At 42.1% G+C, this 14,118-nt stretch overlaps 1 long non-coding RNA gene across 1 annotated transcript; it reads left to right on the top strand.

The window, feature by feature from the left end:
• Positions 1 to 10,588: 10,588 nt before the first annotated feature.
• Positions 10,589 to 12,194, top strand: LOC143414115 (uncharacterized). The gene is made up of 3 exons (XR_013094660.1): positions 10,589 to 11,427; positions 11,513 to 11,624; positions 11,691 to 12,194. It is a non-coding gene; the product is annotated as an uncharacterized LOC143414115 (long non-coding RNA).
• The last annotated feature ends 1,924 nt before the right edge of the window (positions 12,195 to 14,118 follow it).

Below are 14,118 nucleotides of genomic sequence, written 5' to 3'. Positions count from 1 at the left end.
TGTTGGCAGCATCACATATGATCTTCACAGTGCAGAGAACACAAATTAGCATCCATTACTATAATGAAATAATCTGTTAGTTTGAAATGCTACAGGGAACTATGTACCTGTACATTAATGCTGTGGAAAGACTTCCTGTTCACATAGTCTCCTTCATTTACTGAAGGAGCAATGATTGGAATGTGAGTGCCATCTGTACAGCCAATCACGCCTGGGAACCCTGAAAATAAATGTAATATTTAAGTAGTAGTTCAAGTATCACCACATCATACATTAAGTTTTGGTCATCCTGATACCTGCAATTTTGTGGCATCCCTCTTTGATAAATCTTGTGGGTCTATGACCGGGGAACACCACAGACGAGTACAGGAGACGTTTCAGTGCAACTGTAACATTCCTGACTGCCCGACAGACGGTAGCCTTGGAAACGTGCTCAGCGTCACCAATATTATACAGAAAGCTCCCGTTTGCAAAAAACCGAAGTGCAATACAAATAATATGTAATGAACTGAGAGCATGTCCGCGATGTGTCACATGCGTAATATATGGCCTGAGGATGTTATTCAAAGAAATTATAGATTGTGCTGAGAAACAGTAACGTTCGCACAGAAAATCATCAGGAAATGATAAAATGTCCAAACGCGCTCTGATCACTCTCTCCCGGCGGAGAGCTCTGCGGAGAATTTGGGCTTCACGATCTACTGGCTCTTCAAGGAAGGGACACGCCATGTCCGACACTTCCTACTGTCAGGTTTCCGACAAAGGGGCGGAGACAGTCAGGGTTAGTTGTAGTAAACCTGCTAGGGGGCAGGTTAGCTTCACGGCGTGTGTCGTCATAGTGACTCACTCAGGCTGCAGCTGAACTCGCTTTGTGAAACCGAAAACCCAGAGTTTTCGTTGACTCAGGGTATACTTACTCAGTTTTTCCACTAAACCGGCTTCCTGAAACAGGGCCCGGCTCTCTTCTTGAAAGAACAGGTTAGATAATCTCTTAAATATTTAAAGGAAAACTTCCATTTTTTTTCAGTGTGGTCTTATTTCTAGAATGGAAAACGTTCATTTACTCACCCAGACAAATTTCAAGGCATTTGGAGTTGTTAGAAAGAAATTTTAATCCCAATGTTACGAGTCAGTCGTTTTGCAGGAGAGAGCTGAGTCACGGTTATGGGGAAAGGATTCACTGAGACCACTAAGAAATGCCTGAATTAAGCCAAAAACCACTGTGGGGATTTTTTAATATAAGGAAATAACATTAAAATGTGTTTAAAAGCTCCAAAAAGTTGATTTTATATGATATAAAATTTCTTTTGAACAACTCCAAATGCCTTGAAACTTGTCTGGGTGAGTAAATGAACGTGAGCGCCATTTCTTGTGCCCTTGAGAAACATCTGTTTGTATCACTCCAATATCTTGTAGAAAAGGTTGAAGGCTACCGTTGAGCTAACAATGCTAATGGTAAAATATAAAAAAATAGTTGGCTCTAAAAATATTAAGCTAATTTTGGTATTACCAACAATTCGATTGAAGTGAAATCTATTTACTTGTCAACTTACTGTGTATAATAATGGATTGCATTTATTTTGCACTTTGCTGGGCACTTTACAATTCCACTACTTATTCACTCTCACATTCACACATCGGTGCAGGGAAACCACAGTTATAGCCACAGCTGCCCTGGGGTAGACTGACAGAAGCGACGCTGCCATATTGCACCATTGGCCCCTCTGGCCAACACCAAAGGGTGGTAGGGTAAAGGGTCTTGCCCAAGGACGCAATGACCAGGACAGAGAGAGCTGGGGGACAGAACCAGCATCCTTCTGGTTATAGATGAGTTTCCCAACCCCCTGAACCACGGTCGCCGCAATGGCTTGTCTTCACTGGGCATCTAGAATCTTTTGGTGCTGACCCTTAGCAGGCCACAGACATGAAACTCACAGAACAGGATTGAGAAAGTCACTTGCGTGTTATGAAAATATCCAAATTTGACCACAGGATGTTATTCTTACTTCATTCTTACAAAACTATAAAGTTAATGAAATTTTTGCAATGAATTTAAAATACAGTTTACTGATTTATTTCTTTTCTGCAATGCATCCTGTAACAGTTGAAACCATTATTTTGTCTAATCAGCATTTGATTAGGTATTCTATATACTTAATGTAAAATCTGCCGATCAGATTTTTCTTGTTTCTTTTTTTTTAATGCGTCAGTTATAATTTGTACCACCACTACCACTAAAAGGGGGAAAAAATCCAATCAAGACCTGACAAATAGATCAACCGAGACTAAATGTTTTGAAATTAAGCTGTTTTAACCAAATTTGAAAACAATGTCATTTTTATATAATGTACCTTTAAAAGTTTTCTTCTATATATTTTTTTTGTTGTTGTTGCTTTGTAGATTTGTGCGGAATTCTCACGCATTACCACCAAGGATCTCATGGGGACCTTCATGACTGCCCTCGACACTTACTCACTTCGGCTGATTAAGCTGTATCGAATTAGAAAAGCTGCTTTCCGCAATGACATGGATTCCCTGTTGCAGGAGTTTGATGAACAGGTATTATATATAAAAATGTATTGGTGTCTGTGTGGTGTATTCATAATTGTCTCTGGTACATTTGTTGTATGGGCAGTATGTGTTCACTGTTTGATTGTGTAATTACGTGTTACGCACTGGCAATGCATGCCGGTAGATGGTATACAGGAAGTAAAGAGATGGTCTTACCGCACACAGTGGTCCCGCGTACTTATTCAGATTCAGAGTAAGAATCACACATGGTGTCAGAAGTGCTGTGTGACTTGTAAGACTCCATACATCTGCCGAGTGTGAGGAGAAGGGGAAGGTGGAAACAAAATGCCGAATGACGACGTAGACGATCGTCCGAGGGCAGGAGTTAGCACCGCGGCTAGCACTCCCAGCGCTACGTTTAGCATCCAACCACCGGAGCCCTTTGATTTTTCCAAACCACACGAATGGACAAGATGGGTCCGTCGCTTCGAGAGATTCCGTCAGGCAAGTAATCTGTCTGCGAGCTCGGAGGAAAATCAAGTGAACACTCTCATATATTGTATGGGAGACGAAGCGGATGACGTCCTGAGAGGACTAAAGTTAAGTGATGTAGACCAACGGGACTATGCTAAAGTGAGAGATAGCTTCCACAACTTTTTCATTGTCAGGAAAAATGTTGTTTATGAGCGCGCACGTTTTAATATGCGCAAACAAGAGCCGAATGAGACTGTTGATGCATTCGTGACTGCCTTGCATGCATTAGCAGAGCACTGTAACTACGGACCGCTCCACGATGAGCTGATAAGAGACAGAATAGTAGTGGGCTTGGCCGACACGAGGCTGTCTGAGCGCATGCAGATGGAAAAAGACTTGGACTTGGATAAAGCTATAAATATGGCCAGGCAGTCAGAAGAAATCAAAAAGCAACAGTCAGCTTTGAGAAGTGAAACAAATGTAATGCATGTAAATGCGAAAACAGTTGACAGAGTGATACAAAAGCACGACAAAACAAAGTTCAACATGTTCAAAAATAAAACTGTCAAAACACAACAGCAATATAGCAAGAGACAAAGTAACAAATGCTACAAGTGCGGAGGCTCTCCACATCAGAAACCTGAGTGCCCAGCAAATGATGCAAAATGTCATTTATGTGGAAAAAAAGGTCACTACCAGCGAGTCTGCAGACAAAGCAAGACAGTGCAAAGTATTGAGGAGGAAGAGGAGCAAGGTTTCTTCCTAGGCTCAGTTTCCAGTGACGGCCAGGCGTGGACAGCCAACATACAAGTGAAAGATGCAAAAATCACTTTCAAACTGGATACGGGAGCAGATGTGACTGTAATAGCTGACTCGGACTTATCAAAGATTTTTGCTAACGAACACAGACCAGTCCTCCAGCAGCCAGAAAAACCTTTGTTAGGCCCTGGAAAAACACCACTGGACGTTGCAGGTTTTACAAAGCTACAGCTCAACTACGGAGCGAAACAGACAACAGAGAAGGTCTATGTTGTAAGAAACCTGAGCACTCCACTGCTAGGCCTGCCCGCCATTACAGCTCTTGGCCTGCTGGTGCGAGTTGACGCGGTTTCAATGGACACTCTGAAGACTACTTACCCTAAACTTTGCAATGGTCTAGGGAAAGTGCAGCGGGCCTATCACATTAAACTCAAACCGAATGCTGTGCCGTACTCACTCAAAACTCCGCGAAGGCTTCCTCTGCCTCTGATGGGAAGGGTAAAAGAGGAACTCCAATGAATGGAAGAGCTTGGTGTCATTACCCGAGTTGAGGAACCAACGGATTGGTGTGCCGGCATGGTTGTTGTTCCAAAGAAAAACAGCCCTAGGCTAAGACTTTGCGTAGACTTTACCGGACTAAATGAGTATGTGTGCAGGGAAAAATATGTGCTGCCATCGGTTGAACAAAGTCTCGGAATGCTCGCAGGAGCCAAAGTGTTTAGCAAACTGGATGCCAACATGGGCTTCTGGCAGATTCCCCTGTCCGATGAGTCTGCCAAACTCACCACCTTCATCACACCCTTTGGGCGGTTCCACTTTAACCGCCTACCGTTTGGGATCAACTCAGCGCCCGAACACTTTCAGCGCATGATGGCGGAGGTCATCGAGGGTCTCGAAGGAGTGGTGTGTCACATTGACGATGTGTTGGTGTGGGGACGTAACCATCAGGAGCACGATTCCCGTCTCCATGCTACACTGCAAAGACTGGAAAAAGCAGGCATAACGCTGAATGTTGAAAAATGCGAGCTCTCCCAGAGCAAGGTTGCTTTCTTGGGTCACATCATAGCGGATACAGGAATCAGTCCTGACCCGAAGAAAACGGAGGCAATTACAGAAATGACAGAGCCAACTAATGTGTTGCGTAGTTTTCTGGGCATGGTGAATCAAGTGGGCAAGTTCATCCCCCATTTAGCTGAAAAAGACAAAGCCCTGCGAGATCTTCTTTCCAAAAAGAACGCATGGTATTGGGGAACTGACCAAGTGAGAGCTTTCAAAACATTACGAGATGCCCTGACCTCACCCCCAGTGCTCGCAATGTATGACCCCAACAGAGACATTAAAGTATCAGCAGATGCTTCATCCTATGGTCTCGGAGGTGTTCTTTTGCAGCTGTGGGAAGAAGGATGGCGACCAGTGGCGTATGCATCGAGGTCCCTTTCTCCTACAGAACAACGATACGCACAAGTGGAAAAAGAGGCACTGGCATCTACATGGGCGTGTGAGCGTTTTCGTGATTTCCTGATTGGTAAACATTTTTGTCTTGAAACGGACCACAAACCTCTCGTTTCCTTACTGGGAGGACAAGCTCTGGATCTCTTGCCACCCAGGATCCAGCGATTCAGAATGAGACTCATGCGTTACTCGTACACTGTGCAGTACGCCCCAGGGAAATCGCTCTGGACAGCAGATACTTTGTCCCGCTCACCTCTGAAAAAACCAATGAACCTGTCAGACAAAGCTGATGGAAAGCACAGACATATATGTCGACAGTATTGTAGCAAACATGCCTGTCAGTTCATCATATATGCAAACACTGAAGGAACAACTGAAAAGCGACAGTGTGTGTGCTCGCGTCATGGACATGTGCACCGAAGGCTGGCCAGAACATGCAAAACAAGAGCCTTTACTGCGAAATTACTGGCCTGACCGAGCCACGCTCACTGTTGAAGACGGCCTTTTGTTAAAAGACACACGGCTTGTCATTCCTTCAGCAATGAGAAACGAGGTGCTGGAAAAACTTCACGAAGGACACCAAGGTGTGGTAAAATGTAAAGCTCGTGCACGCCAAACAGTGTGGTGGCCCGGGCTGAGTCAACAAATCTCTGAGATGGTGCTCAAGTGCAAAACGTGTATTCAAGAAAGACACAATAACAGTGAGCCACTCATGCCAACAGAATACCCTGCCCGCCCATGGCTGAGAGTGGGCACAGATCTTTTCGAGCTGGGAGGGAAAACTTACCTTCTCGCCGTTGACTATCACTCTAGATTTGTTGAGATTGCTTTGTTAAACAGGACAAGATCAAACGATGTCATTACTCACCTGAAATCTTTCTTTGCCCGTCACGGCATCCCAGAGGTCCTCATGTCTGATAATGGGCCACAGTATTCAGGTCAAATCTTTACAGACTTTGCAGCAGCATACGGCTTCAAACACATCACAAGCAGTCCCAAGTTTCCACAAAGTAATGGAGAAGCAGAACGTGCTGTGCAGACTGTAAAAAATCTTCTGAAAAAAGCAGCTGATCCTTATCTAGCTCTTCTTGCCTATAGAGCTACACCACTGCAGTCCGGATACAGCCCTGCAGAGCTTTTAATGGGCAGACGTCTGCGAACCACACTGCCGATGCTTCCATCGCAGCTGGAGCCCACACTGCCGGACAACGCACTGCTCGCTCGAAAGGAAAGGGAGAAGAGGATGATGGACATGGCAAACTTCAACAGGCGCCACCGCGCAAAACCTTTATGCAGCCTGTCCCCAGGAGAGCAAGTTTGGGTGACTGATGTCAAAACTACAGGCACTGTTATCCAAAATCACTCTACACCCCGATCATACACAGTGGAGTTACCACAAGGGACTGTGAGGCGTAATCGTGTGCATTTGATTCCTTTAAGTTCACCTGTGCATGAACCTGCTAATGTGCCTGTGTTGCAGAAGCCTCAAACACCCAGTGTGATCCCTGCTACACCTGTTAACACTGATGTGGTCAGAACCAAGTCAGGGAGGCCAATAGTTAAACCTAAAAAGTTAGATCTGTAAGAGAGAAAAAAAAAAAGGTTGTTGTTATATAACTGTGTTATAATGGTTTTGTAGAGCACAGTAAAATAAAGCTAAAAAGAGTTGTTAAGAAAAGAAAAGAACAAGAAAACAAAAACAAAAGGTTAAAAATGTAATGCAGATTGTTTGCCAGATGTTCTTGTATGGCTTTGAAAAAGAGAAAAAAAAGAATCAAGAGGTAGTCTGGTTGGAAGTTCTGTCTTGAGAAAAGTAATATTCTGTTTTTGTTTAAAAGGGGAGATGTGGTGTATTCATAATTGTCTCTGGTACATTTGTTGTATGGGCAGTATGTGTTCACTGTTTGATTGTGTAATTACGTGTTACGCACTGGCAATGCATGCCGGTAGATGGTATACAGGAAGTAAAGAGATGGTCTTACCGCACACAGTGGTCCCGCGTACTTATTCAGATTCAGAGTAAGAATCACACAGTCTGGTTTATGAGGAACCTGAAGTTCCCACTGTAACGAAAGATATTTTAACAATTTTTAACATCAATTTGGTAAATATTTAATCGTTTTCAGAAAGTTTGTCCTGAATAGGATTATAAGCTAACAAGCAGCGCTGTGTGTTTGGCAGATGGCAGGTCATGACAGACAGTTGAACTCTCATCCCACTCATGGCCCTTTTTGTTATACATGTTGTAATAAGTGTGCTACATTTCTTGCACATCAAAATTACTTTAAAAAAACTGACAAAACCATGAGCAATTATCTGGAATAACTAATTTCAACGTCTTATTTCTTAAGGCTGTATTTTTAGCAAAAAAACTTAATGTGTTTTAAAAACAAAATGGTAGGTTTATAAATGAGACTGAGTCTTATTTGATTTCCTTGTTTTAGGTCTCAAACATAGTCCAGCATCGACGAACCATCAGTTTGGAAAGGTTTCCGATATTTGTTCGCGATGACGAGACCAAACTCTTCTTAACAAATTCAAATTCAAATTCAAATTTTATTTGTCACACACACACAACCATACACAGTATGACATGGGGGTGAAATGCTTGTAGCTGTACAATGCCCGACCATTAAATGACAGAAGAAAAGTTTTACAATATTTACAATTTACAGTTTACTACAAAAATTTACAAATTAACTTAGGAATTTACAGTAAAGAATGTGCAAATAGCAGAAGAGATTATAAAGATAAGGATTATAAATTATAGGAATTAAAGGATTATAGGAAATGTGTGGTGACGTGTGTGAGAGTCCAGTCTTATAGTGACGTGTTTGGGAGAGTCCAGTCCTACACCTGGTTCAGGCCCCGAATAGCCTGGGGGAAGAAGCTCCTCCTCATTCTCTCTGTTTTGGCCTTAAGGGAGCGGAAGCGCTTCCCAGACCTCAACAGTGAGAAGAGTCCATTGTTGGGATGGGAGAGGTCCATCATAATCTTCCTAGCTTTGGACTTGCACCGCTTGGTGTAGATGGACAGCAGGTCAGGGAGCTCTGATTGAATGATGCGTTCTGCCGAGCGCACCACCCTTTGCAGATCTCGTCTGTCCTGCTTGGTGCTGTTCCCAAACCAGGTGCAGATGTTTGCCGTCAGGACGCTCTCGATGGTGCAGGAGTAGAAATTCTTGAGCACCTTCAGTGGCAGATGGAAGTCTCTAAGTCTTCTGAGGAAGAAGAGACGCTGACGGGCTTTCTTAACCAGGGTGTTGATGTGGCAGGACCATGACAGGTCCTGAGTGATGTGGACATGTCTGGTGAGCATGCAAATGTACTCAATCTTCGGTTTTGGTTTTCAGAGACTTGTATGTACTGTTGTTGTTGTTTTTTATGCATAGGATACAGATCCAGTAGAGAGGGCAACCCGAGGTGTTACGGTGGGCATCCTCACTGTTCTGGAGGACTACGTGGGACCCAACTCACAGTCCACAGTGGTCAACACTGCCATTGTTTTGGAAGCGGACATTATTCTTGATGATCTGCCAGACCTTCCCACTGCCTTTGCCTACCTGTTTGGCCTACTTTATGGGCTTAACATGGAGTTTCCCAAAGAACTCAAGTACACATTTGAAGCTGTGCAACACATTTATATTCCCAGAGGATAAAAAGCTTCAAAACCAAGTTCTTAACCAAAGTCTAACCTATTTGACAACATGTTCAACTCAAATGCAACTTGTGTAAAACAGAATGCAGCAATTTGCTTTGATTTACAGTTTTTGGGTTTCGTGGTAAGTTGCTCTGAAAAAAGTTAATTTCTGACTTTAAGAAAATGGTAAGGTGCAGAAAGTTCTGAATCAATCTCTTCTGTTCTAACTTTACTTAATGTAGCTTGCATGACTGACTGCAGATTTCATGTATAACAATTTTTTTTATAAAATGTTGAAAGTGTTTATTCTAACTTGAACTGTTTTAAACAATTTTTATAATCTGGTTTTAGGTACTAGTTTTATAACAAATGTGGCGCGATACTGAACTTCAGAGGAAATTAGTGTTGATACCATTACTATTAAAAGACAAGTGGTGGAAAAATTTGTTTGAAAGTTGTTTGCTGCCATCTGATGTTTTGAATCTGTTTGTTAGTGACTGTATCAAGATAGGTTTGATATTCTGCCTGACAATACCACACCTTTAAAATTGAATGAGTAACATTTGTTACAAAAATTTGACTTTTTTGTGTTTTTGGAAGGACTTTATTTGTGGCTGAATGTTGTCAGTAGCCTATGTTAAAAATGGCTGATCTCAAAAGTCAACATTGTCAGTGGTGCAGTTGTGTTTGAACACAAAGTTATTTGAAAATCAACTCTCTAAACATTCATTGGTACAACAGGGAGCACCTCATGGAAACTATAAAAGATACTTTTTCTAAACTTTAGGAAATACGTTGCCAAAACAATAAAATATGAGTTAAGAAAAAGCACAATTATTAATTTTGTAAACACAAAAACATTAGCTGAAACAACTTTGCTCCTAAACTTGAAATTATAAGTTATCCATCAGAACCTAAAAACATAAATGCAGTGGGTTGCCTTGAGTTTTTAAGTTTTTGCAACGTTTTTTTTTTTTTTTTTACAGTGTGCTATTCAGAAACTAAGGACTTGTCAGATCTTCATCAAACAATCAAAACCAATGGCATGGCAACAGGTTCCACAGGTTCTACATCATGACGTGGCTTTTCTAATTAGAATCAAAAGGAAGAACAGCAGCTACTGTACTGCAGTCAGCAAAAAGAAGAAATTCAAGCTTATTTCTATCTGTGGTCCAATACTTTAAGAAGCACGATGAGTGAGGGCAAAACTTCTACACTAAGTCAAGTTTAACCTATTAATTTATGCCGGTTATGTAGTAGCTTTAACAACTTAGTGAAAGCTATATGCTCTGTTGGTGGATAATGGTGTGCCATCCTCTAGGTTTTTTTCACTTTATTATTCAATAAAACAGTATTACAGAAAGCTGTTCATTATTAACAAGAAAATATGTCTGTTATAGCAGTTTTTATAAATATAGTGTAAACTTCTGTTAAGTATTCAAGAATAATTTAAAAAAAGATACGCAGCTATGAACAGAGTCATTGAACTTTCTTCCTGTAACTGACACTACAACCAACTGTTGCAGTATACTACTCTAAACCTCTTTTCTTTTGACAAGTTAGGCAATTTCTTTCTTTTGTCATATACAGATATGTGTTAAATCCCACACCATTAATTTGAATATTATCTTGGGACCAAAACATTTGAATAATCCAAAAAGAGATTTTGGAAAAAATGCTGCAGAGAGGGTAAAAGTCGCTTGCTGATCCACAAAAACTGGGGGAAACTGAGAGGAAGAGACCTGGGCCCTGTTTCAGGAAGCCGGTTTAGTGGAAAAACTGAGTAAGTATACCCTGAGTTAACGAAAACTCTGGGTTTTCGGTTTCACAAAGCGAGTTCAGCTGCAGCCTGAGTGAGTCACTATGACGACACACTCCGTGAAGCTAACCTGCCCCCTAGCAGGTTTACTACAACTAACCCTGACTGTCTCCGCCCCTTTGTCGGAAACCTGACAGTAGGAAGTGTCGGACATGGCGTGCCCCTTCCTTGAAGAGCCAGTAGATCGTGAAGCCCAAATTCTCCGCAGAGCTCTCCGCCGGGAGAGAGTGATCAGAGCGCGTTTGGACATTTTATCATTTCCTGATGATTTTCTGTGCGAACGTTACCGTTTCTCAGCACAATCTATAATTTATTTGGATAACATCCTCAGGCCATATATTACGCATGTGACACATCGCGGACATGCTCTCAGTTCATTACATATTATTTGTATTGCACTTCGTTTTTTGCAAACGGGAGCTTTCTGTATAATATTGGTGACGCTGAGCACGTTTCCAAGGCTACCGTCTGTCGGGCAGTCAGGAATGTTACAGTTGCACTGAAACGTCTCCTGTACTCGTCTGTGGTGTTCCCCGGTCATAGACCCACAAGATTTATCAAAGAGGGATGCCACAAAATTGCAGGTATCAGGATGAACAAAACTTAATTTATGATGTGGTGATACTTGGACTACTACTTAAATATTACATTTATTTTCAGGGTTCCCAGGCGTGATTGGCTGTACAGATGGCACTCACATTCCAATCATTGCTCCTTCAGTAAATGAAGGAGACTATGTGAACAGGAAGTCTTTCCACAGCATTAATGTACAGGTACATAGTTCCCTGTAGCATGTCAAACTAACAAATTATTTCATCATAGTAATGGATGCTAATTTGTGTTCTCTGCACTGTGAAGATCATATATGATGCTGCCAACATTATCACAAATGTGGAAGCCAAGTGGCCAGGCTCTGTCCATGACTCACAAATATTCCGTGAATGTACACTGAGCACAAAATTTGGACATGGTGAGTTGAGAATACTTTAAAATATATAAAGACCAATTGCTTCAGAAGTGTATCCTTCTGTCTTAGGAGAGTTCACTGGCTACTTGCTTGGTGATAGGGGGTATCCATGTTTACCCTATTTGCTTACCCCTTACCCTGACCCTGAACCGGGCCCACAGCAGCGATATAATCTGGCTAATTGCAGGACAAGAGCCAGAATTGAAATGACTATCGGAATGCTTAAGGCCCGGTTCCAGTGCCTGCAAAGACTCAGGGTCACCCCAGAAAGGGCATGTGACATTATTGTGGCATGTGTGATTCTTCACAACATTGCCACAATTAGAGGAGAACACTGTCCTTCTGAACCAAACATCAGCAGTGATCCAAACCATGAACATCCTGACCCTCCCACGGACATACAAGATGGAAGAGCAGTCAGAGACACCATATGTCACAATCATTTCTTTTGACCCATCACCTCAACATGTTGAAAGAAGAATAAACAGATTTTTTGTTCAACTGGCTTTATTGGTCGCCTGTATTTCCTGTACACAAAGTATTAAAAGATGTAAACCTCATAAAGTGTCTCTGTTGCTTCCTCCTCTGTAACAGCTGTCAATGTTTCTTCATTATTTTCCTGTAGTAAAGAAATAAACAACATTGCTGTTCTACTGTAAACTCATATAATCTGTGGAGTATTACTCACAACTGCATGTTGGTCTGGCTCAACAGGAGGCTGCACCAGATGCAGTACACCATCACCATCAACTGATAGAATATGAGGTTTATACAGGTCACTTATAACTTACAAGGGACCAAATGGCAATTAACAAACATACCAAGCACCTTACACTTCATTGTCATTATGCTCTCAAAGACAACCAAGACTGAGGGAAGGCAAAATCAGTCGGAAAATAACTTCACTACAAAATAATCCATTATGGTAAAGAGTTTATCAAATGAATGAGTAGCACTGCAAAGGTGACTGTGAAGAAAGGATGTATGCACATCATGTATTATTTTGAATTTACCCCCTATGTAGGCACTTGTGTCTTGCGGGGTTATTGACTCAGAGGATGTCCCCGCAGAGATGCCTTCGGCCACAGGGCGCCCACTGTTTTGGCTGAGGGCCAACTGCTCAGCCTCTGTGAGTGGTGGTGGTGGAGGACCCCCACCTGTTTTTCGGGCCTCCGCTTTTTTTCTGTTGGCTATAACGGGCCACATTTGAGCATACAGAGTAAGCAAATATGTACTTGTAATGTGCTCAGATAATTTCAATAAGTGCTTACAGAAAGAAAATTAATGTAGCCTCTAACTGCAATTGATTTACATCGGACAAACAGACCAAGCACTGTGGCTCATAATACAATTACACCTTACCTGTTTGGACTATATTTTTATATTTCATTTTTACTTGCTGCCAGGCACGTTTGGGGCCTGTTGGGTTGCACCTGCGCTCAAATCACATCACAAAATAAAATGTATAAAATAACAAATAAAATAACATATGATAAAATAACGTGTTAAATGGGTGGAAATCCCTCGATCAATGTTTAAATTAACACTCACGCATTGACTCTGTCGGCTATGTTTTGCCATGCATGCTTTTGCAGCTGTGGCTGTGTTACTTTTTTCCGCGGAATTTGCATGTTATCGGCATATGCTGCCATCAGAATTTCGGCCTCAAGCGCTGTAAAATACATTGACCGCGCCTTCTTTCCCTGCGTCTCCATGGTGACTCGCTTAATCTGTGCTCCGCTTATCAGGGCTTTATGTATCCTCGTCCGCGCGCTTCACTTGGGGTTAAAGCAACTCCGCGTTGACTGAACTAATTGTTATCAGCCTTTCTGAAACGGAATATTCCGAGTTGGACAGTTCGGGGTTACTCAACCGTGAGTGTCGTTTTTCACTCTGAGTTTTCCAAACCGGCTTCCTGAAACAGGGCCCTGGTAGACCCAAAGACTCCAAACACAAGTTTCTGAGAGTCAACAGCTTGCGTGACGTGGCTCACAGCATCACAGATTAAAAGTGATCGTAGTAAGCAAATGTCAGTTTCAACTGCATAGAGAAGAGTTCGAGTTTCAGCTTTGACGGGTCAAGCTGCAACAAAAAAGTAATTGCTAAAATGTCAGAATAAGAATAAACAACTTGCCTTGGCTATGAAACTCCATGGATGAACTACTACGTCTAAAAAACGTCGAAATACTATTTTGAGAAAAAGGTCAAAATGTGGAGATTACAGTTGTTGTTTCAAGACAAACTGTCACGGCTGCTGTAGCCTCTTCGAAGTCCCTTGTGTAGATACAATATACTGTACACTGCCTGTGAAGGTGTGGTGAATGAGAGGACTTGAATGCAGAGCTCCTTCGGGAAGAACAGTGAGTTTATTTACAGTGAAGTGAAACAACAACAGTTCTATCTATCCAAAATACTGCCACGACTGTATTACCAAGCTTTGCTTAATGCTCCAGCGCTGGCTGACGCCCGAGCACACTGTTATATAGACAGCACTAGG

Source organism: Maylandia zebra, linkage group LG19, assembly GCF_041146795.1.
Source record: "Maylandia zebra isolate NMK-2024a linkage group LG19, Mzebra_GT3a, whole genome shotgun sequence".
NCBI classification, from domain to species: Eukaryota; Metazoa; Chordata; class Actinopteri; order Cichliformes; family Cichlidae; genus Maylandia; species Maylandia zebra.
Note: the sequence above shows the minus strand (reverse complement) of the source record. Positions and strands in the feature narration are given on the sequence as shown.